At 45.1% G+C, this 5,662-nt stretch overlaps 1 long non-coding RNA gene across 1 annotated transcript; it reads left to right on the plus strand.

The window, feature by feature from the left end:
* Positions 1–295: 295 nt before the first annotated feature.
* Positions 296–3,440, plus strand: LOC108641345. The gene is made up of 3 exons (XR_001921914.1): positions 296–618; positions 1,292–1,386; positions 3,283–3,440. It is a non-coding gene; the product is annotated as an uncharacterized LOC108641345 (long non-coding RNA).
* Positions 3,441–5,662: the final 2,222 nt, after the last annotated feature.

Here is a 5,662-nt window from a genome sequence, read left to right on the forward strand (position 1 = left end):
AGATAGAACTGGCAGTGGGGTCATCTTCAACAGGTGCCCCTGGGTGGCCCTATCCAACAAGATGCCTCAGTGCTGGAAGTGCTGTGTCCCAGCAGCAGGGATGGCAGAGTCTGGGGATGCAGGGCATGCTGCCAGCTGGACTGCTGGGAGCTGAGGTTGGCCCACAGCTCCAGTGCTGGGCCATCTGGTGTCAGAGTTTGTGGCCTCTGTGGTGTTCTCTCCAGGTTGGTGTCACAGACCCAGAAGCTGCAGGAGGCTCTGCCTCAGGGTGACAGTGGGGATTCGCTGCCCGGCCTCACTGATGCTCTGCCCACTGCCCAGCTGCTCTGCAAGCAGTCTTGAGGCTGGGTTTTGGTTTTATTTGTTCCATTACATAAAATATTCAAACTTGAAAAAAAGACCAAAAGCCATAAAAATTACAAATACCTAAAGATATTTTCAGATAACAACATTTCCCTTTTGCTCCTGCTGGACACGGTCTCTGCCCTTTCAGCTCGCAGTGCAGCAGTTTCCATTTTGAGGTGCGATGTTCTCAGGTCAGACCTGGACACAGGAACCTACCCAAAATAGGGGTGTCCTAAGCTTGGTTCATGAACCACTTGCAAGCTCCCCTCCAAGGTAAGCGTATGCAAATTCACTGGTTGTGCTCCTTGTCTTTCTGGAGCTTGTTGTGCAACAAAAGATTGGTTTCTGAGTGATCCCACTGTGAATCCCAAGTCCTGCAGGGAGACATGCCAATATGAGCCATATTAGTAAAAAGATCTAGTAAAGGGCTCAGCATTTTATCCAGTGAGAAAATTTGTGCACCACAGCTCAGCTTGGGCTTGGAGGGCAAGGAAACCTTCGGTGAGGGGCTACTGGGGGCAGACGAGGGTTAATTTTTTCACCTGGAAGAGCTGCATCTTCCTGAAGAGGGAATAGCCTCTGAATCTCTCCTGTGAGCTCTGGAAAACATTTTGAAAAATTTTTTCTTCTTCATATAAAGAACTCATTAAGTTTTCTGTTCCTCTGAGTGCCCGTGCCTCCCATTCCCAGAGGCATAATATTGAGCCTAATCACCAACTAGAACAACTGAGGCCTTTATTTTGGTGTAAAGCTGCATGAAAAAAGAAAAGTCCCCTGTGTATGCAGCTGTAACACTGGCATAACTGTAAGAAATATGGAGAAACTCACAACTGATTTCCAAATCTGCGTCTTCCTTTTTCCTATAATGAGTGTGATGCATAATTTACACAGGCAAGAAAACCTACAGAGCTGATTATTTTTTTTCTTTCTGTTTGTTTTCATTCAGTTGCAGAAGGGCTGGAACTGCAGAAAGCTGAGATAAGAGCCCTACCCCTTCCTTGGCGCGGTGAACACGATATGAAGGATGAAGAGGAACTCAAGGTACAACCATGAGCACTCGGGTCTTTCCCGCAGCTACCAAAACCAAATATGTCTCGTCTGTTTCCTGTCTTGAAAAGAAGGAGCATGAGAGCCATGGTGTGAAACACTCAGTGGTGTTGGGGGCAATCACAGCCTCAGCCATTGAGACACTTGCCCACACCCACGACTGTGGCAATAAACTGCTGACTACGACCAATATTATAAAAATTCCTCCCTGGATGCCATAGACACGTCAACAGTTTTGCATATGTTGAAAACTCTCTGGCTAATGACATATTTCCTCCTTGGGCTGACTCATGAGCTGCTTCTCCTAGTTGCTATGAAAGTTGGAAGCACTTTAACACTGCCTGCTGCAAGTACATTTCATGAAAAGAGAGGAAAATCTCTGTATTATTTCTGGATGCACAGATTTGACCCTTTCACTTTTGCAGCCAGTAAGCTTTGCCACTTTGACACTTATTAAATAGCCTGTTAGTGGCAGAAGCAACGACAACAAAATTTGTGTGTATAATTTAAAGCAAACAATCTCTGCTGTTAATCCAGCCTTCGAGGTCTGAAGTAAACAACCACATTTCAAGGGAATGCTACTTAGAAAAGGAAAGGTCTGTTGGGTGCTACTTGCTTTTAAACATTGAGACAAAATATTTAACAGCCTAAAAGCTCTAAGCCCTGCATTGGTATGGGGAGATAACAGCTCCATTAATTAGATGATCAAATATTACTTTATTAGTATATTCTTGCATTGGTCTGGGATAGCTTGTGCTTGTTTATGAGACATGTGACTCTCTTCTTTTGAGGTTATTTAATGTAATTGTCATAATTCTCTAATCCACATATTTACATCAATGTTGTGTGTTGATTATGACCTGGTTCAGGGTATTTATCTGTGCTCATTTTCAGTAGCTCTCAGGGAAAGAATAAAAGGTCTTTTCATGATGTTCAGGTCTGCCACCATGTCAAACCTTGATTTCTGTCCCTCATGAGGAGAGGTGAGGCTCATGAGTCTGTGTACTTGAGCTCATTCCAAGTTAGCACCATGCCAGCACATGTGCAGAGGGAAAAGTGAGAGAAAAGAGGCTGAATAAAGCCTTTGGGGCTGCTGACAGACAGACCAGCAGCCAACCTAGCTCCCTTGCCACTGACTCCTGAGCAGGGGCAGTTTATATGGGGATGGACAATATCTTCCACTGTGTCTGCTTGCCCTGACCCCACGGCAGTTAAATCATCTGCGAGCTGTGATGGCCAGAGCTTACAGCCTGGGGGTTTAAGGGAAACTAAAATCACTGCTAATTCACCTTGAAAAGTGGGCTGTAGGCAGAGTGCTCGGGGGTGCAACAAGAGCCAGAGCAGGGAGCCAAGTGATGGTGTCAGAGCTCTGCCAGCAGAAGTTACCCGGCCCTTGAGCCAGCGCCAGGCTGGCTTACGGGGACATGGGCTGCCCAGACTGAAATCACCGGTGGATTTAAATCAGTCCTAGCATTTCACAACACAACTTCTCCCTGTAGCTCTCTATGCAGGGCCCATACATATTTGTATATCACACAGCTCCTTCACAGCCTGCAGTACTTTTAACACATAATATACATATGTTTATCTCAAAGCAGGATAGACACCAATTAACACTGCTCATTAATGAGGGCACAATCAACTTGCATAACCTTGAAACACTGAGTGCACACAGTGATGTATGAATGAGAGGTTAACTGCAGATGACAGCTCATTTCTTTTTGCTCTTCTGCCCAGAACATTCTGCCAATACACATATTACAAATAACATGTTCTTGTGATGGTAATGGGGGGGGGCATTTCAGAAGCCAGCATCGCTTCTTTGTTTTAGGAGTTATTACATGACATTTGGGGTTTCTGCCTTAATACCTTTGCTGCTTTCCCCCTCAGGATCTCCTCTGCTGGTACCCTTGACTGCAACCCAGTTCTGCTTTCTGAATTAGAAAGTTGAATGTGAAACGGATTAACATAAAAACCTACAGAAAAGGGCAAGTGGCATTTCTGATGTGCCTGAGACACCCGTGCCCATGTGACTCACAGTTCATGACTCGTGGAGTGATGCCATTCGTAAGTCATAATTCACCCACACACCCCATGTCAGACACTGCTTTTCCATGGAAAACGCTCAGCCAGCGATAAAGCCCCGTTAGCATCACACTACCTCGGCTCTCACACAGATTATGCCACATCAGTGTTCTTTCTGTGAGGAATATATTTACTTGCTGTAAGGAGCCATCTAGTGAGGGTTTACTGCACATAAAATCAAAGTAACTGGTTCTTTACTGTTTCCAGGCAATACCAAAAGAAAAGGTACTAATTTTTTCCCCTCTTCCCCCCCACTCCGTGCGCTCCTGCCACACTCGAGCCACGGCTAAAGCAAACAGCTTGAGCAGGTGAGGCTGTGTGGACTGAATGCTCATTCCTCTAGCTATCCCTTTACAAAAGACAGGGAGCACATGTGCTCACCCTCGCTCAGCTCTGCTCTCAGGGGACCCATACAGAGCCAGGCACAGTCCCAGAGGACCTGCCTTATGTGCTGGCAAGAATAAAAGCGAAGTGTGTGGGTGGAGAATATAAGGAAGGGCCATGCTAGGCAGAAGTGAAAGGCCTTAAACTTGGTCCCGTTTTAGTGTACAGGAAACTGAAGAGCAGAGCCAGCCAGTGAAGTGCCTTTTGTCACGCAGGCAGCGATGGCATAGCTGGGAACTTAATTTAATTGACAGAAGGCTGAGCCAGAGCCTCAGTCATCAAACAGATAGTGGCATTTGACTGGTGGGCACTTCTTACTAGTTTGCTTTTTTTGGTTTGTTTTGTTTTTTAAAGAACAATTAACTTGTGCAGATAATGAGAGAGTAGAGTTGAGAGTGTCTGTGCACTGCAGAAATCTGAAGTTACTGCTCCTGGAGCATCCAAAACACGGCTACATTGCAAATCCATCTTGTTAGGAATTGTACAGTCTGCAGAAAGGACCAAACACACTGAGTTAAATATTAACAAGACAGGGAAATGACAGTAGTTCTTCGGGTTAGAAGTAAGACTTCTAACTTCAGGTTAGAATTAGGATTTTGTGTTGTGCTGTGAAACTATACCCAGCGAGTGCAGCTGGGGGAAGGGATGGGGTGCTGGGGCAGCATCATCTGTTTTGGTTGTTGAATCAGTCTCCAGACTAAAACAGAGCAGGCAGTGGGGTGTCCACCAAGGTGTGCCTGGGATGCTCCACAGCAGGTGACATGCCGGAGTCTCCATCGTGACATTCCCTGTGGAGCCTCCTCCAGCCCCTGCAAGCCTCCTGGGGTGGGAGTTTGCAAGCAGCTGTGCAGCATTTTGAGCAGCCTTATGCTGTGCTGGCACTGGAGTAATCTTCCCCATCTCCCAGCTATCTCCAGTGCTGGTTCTAAGGAGGCAGCTTTTCTGCCCCTCGATAACTCAGCTCTGTGCTCCCCCACGTTGTCCTCAGCCCAATTCCCCTTGGCACAACTGGCCAGCCCTCAATGGGAGAGCACTGAGGGACAGCTCCTCCAAAGGGCTGAAAAAAAATGGGCACCCTGGAGGAAAGAGACTCTGAGATGTTTGACACTGTGATACACAATAAACAGGACTGTCATTTTCCATAGCTACACTGCATATCAGGATAGGGAAAGTGATCCAACTTTCATAAACAAGCCTTTATTCTACAAAACCTAGACACTCTCTCCTGTACTAGAAAATGCTCTGAATTATGAATGCCTGCCATTTTACAATAACTATTCCTTGCTTTTAATTTTTTGTCTTGAAAATGCAATTTATTTATTTATTTATTTATTTATTTTTACAGTGAGAAAATCCCTATTTTTAGTTGGTGGAAATTATTTGACTACATCAATGATTAATAGGTTTAATGTAATAGCTGCAATGGAAATTTAAAAAGCAAACACACCAAACAGAGCTAAATGGATTTGTTATAATGATTTCATTAGGGATTTTTAAAAGTTTGCTTTATACTTGCAGTTTGTTGCCAGAAAGAATTCGCTGAATTCAGTCAAAATGGTTTGTTCTTTGTCTGTCCGTGGTCACCATAGCTACCATTTCAATCTGTTAACATATGTGGTATTATTTTGTTCCTTTCTCTTAAACTCTGTTCACAGATGCTGTCAAGATTTTCCTTTGTACATATCTGATCGGTTCATGCCAGGTTTGGCTCCATGCCTTTTCAGAGGAGAGCCTCTGTGATGAGGACAAGGTGGTCAGGCACTCGGTGCAGCAATGGAGACAAGATTAGAAGCTGGGGTGG

Source organism: Manacus vitellinus, unplaced genomic scaffold (assembly GCF_001715985.3).
Source record: "Manacus vitellinus isolate BGI_N305 unplaced genomic scaffold, ASM171598v3 scaffold_6_pilon, whole genome shotgun sequence".
NCBI classification, from domain to species: domain Eukaryota; kingdom Metazoa; phylum Chordata; class Aves; order Passeriformes; family Pipridae; genus Manacus; species Manacus vitellinus.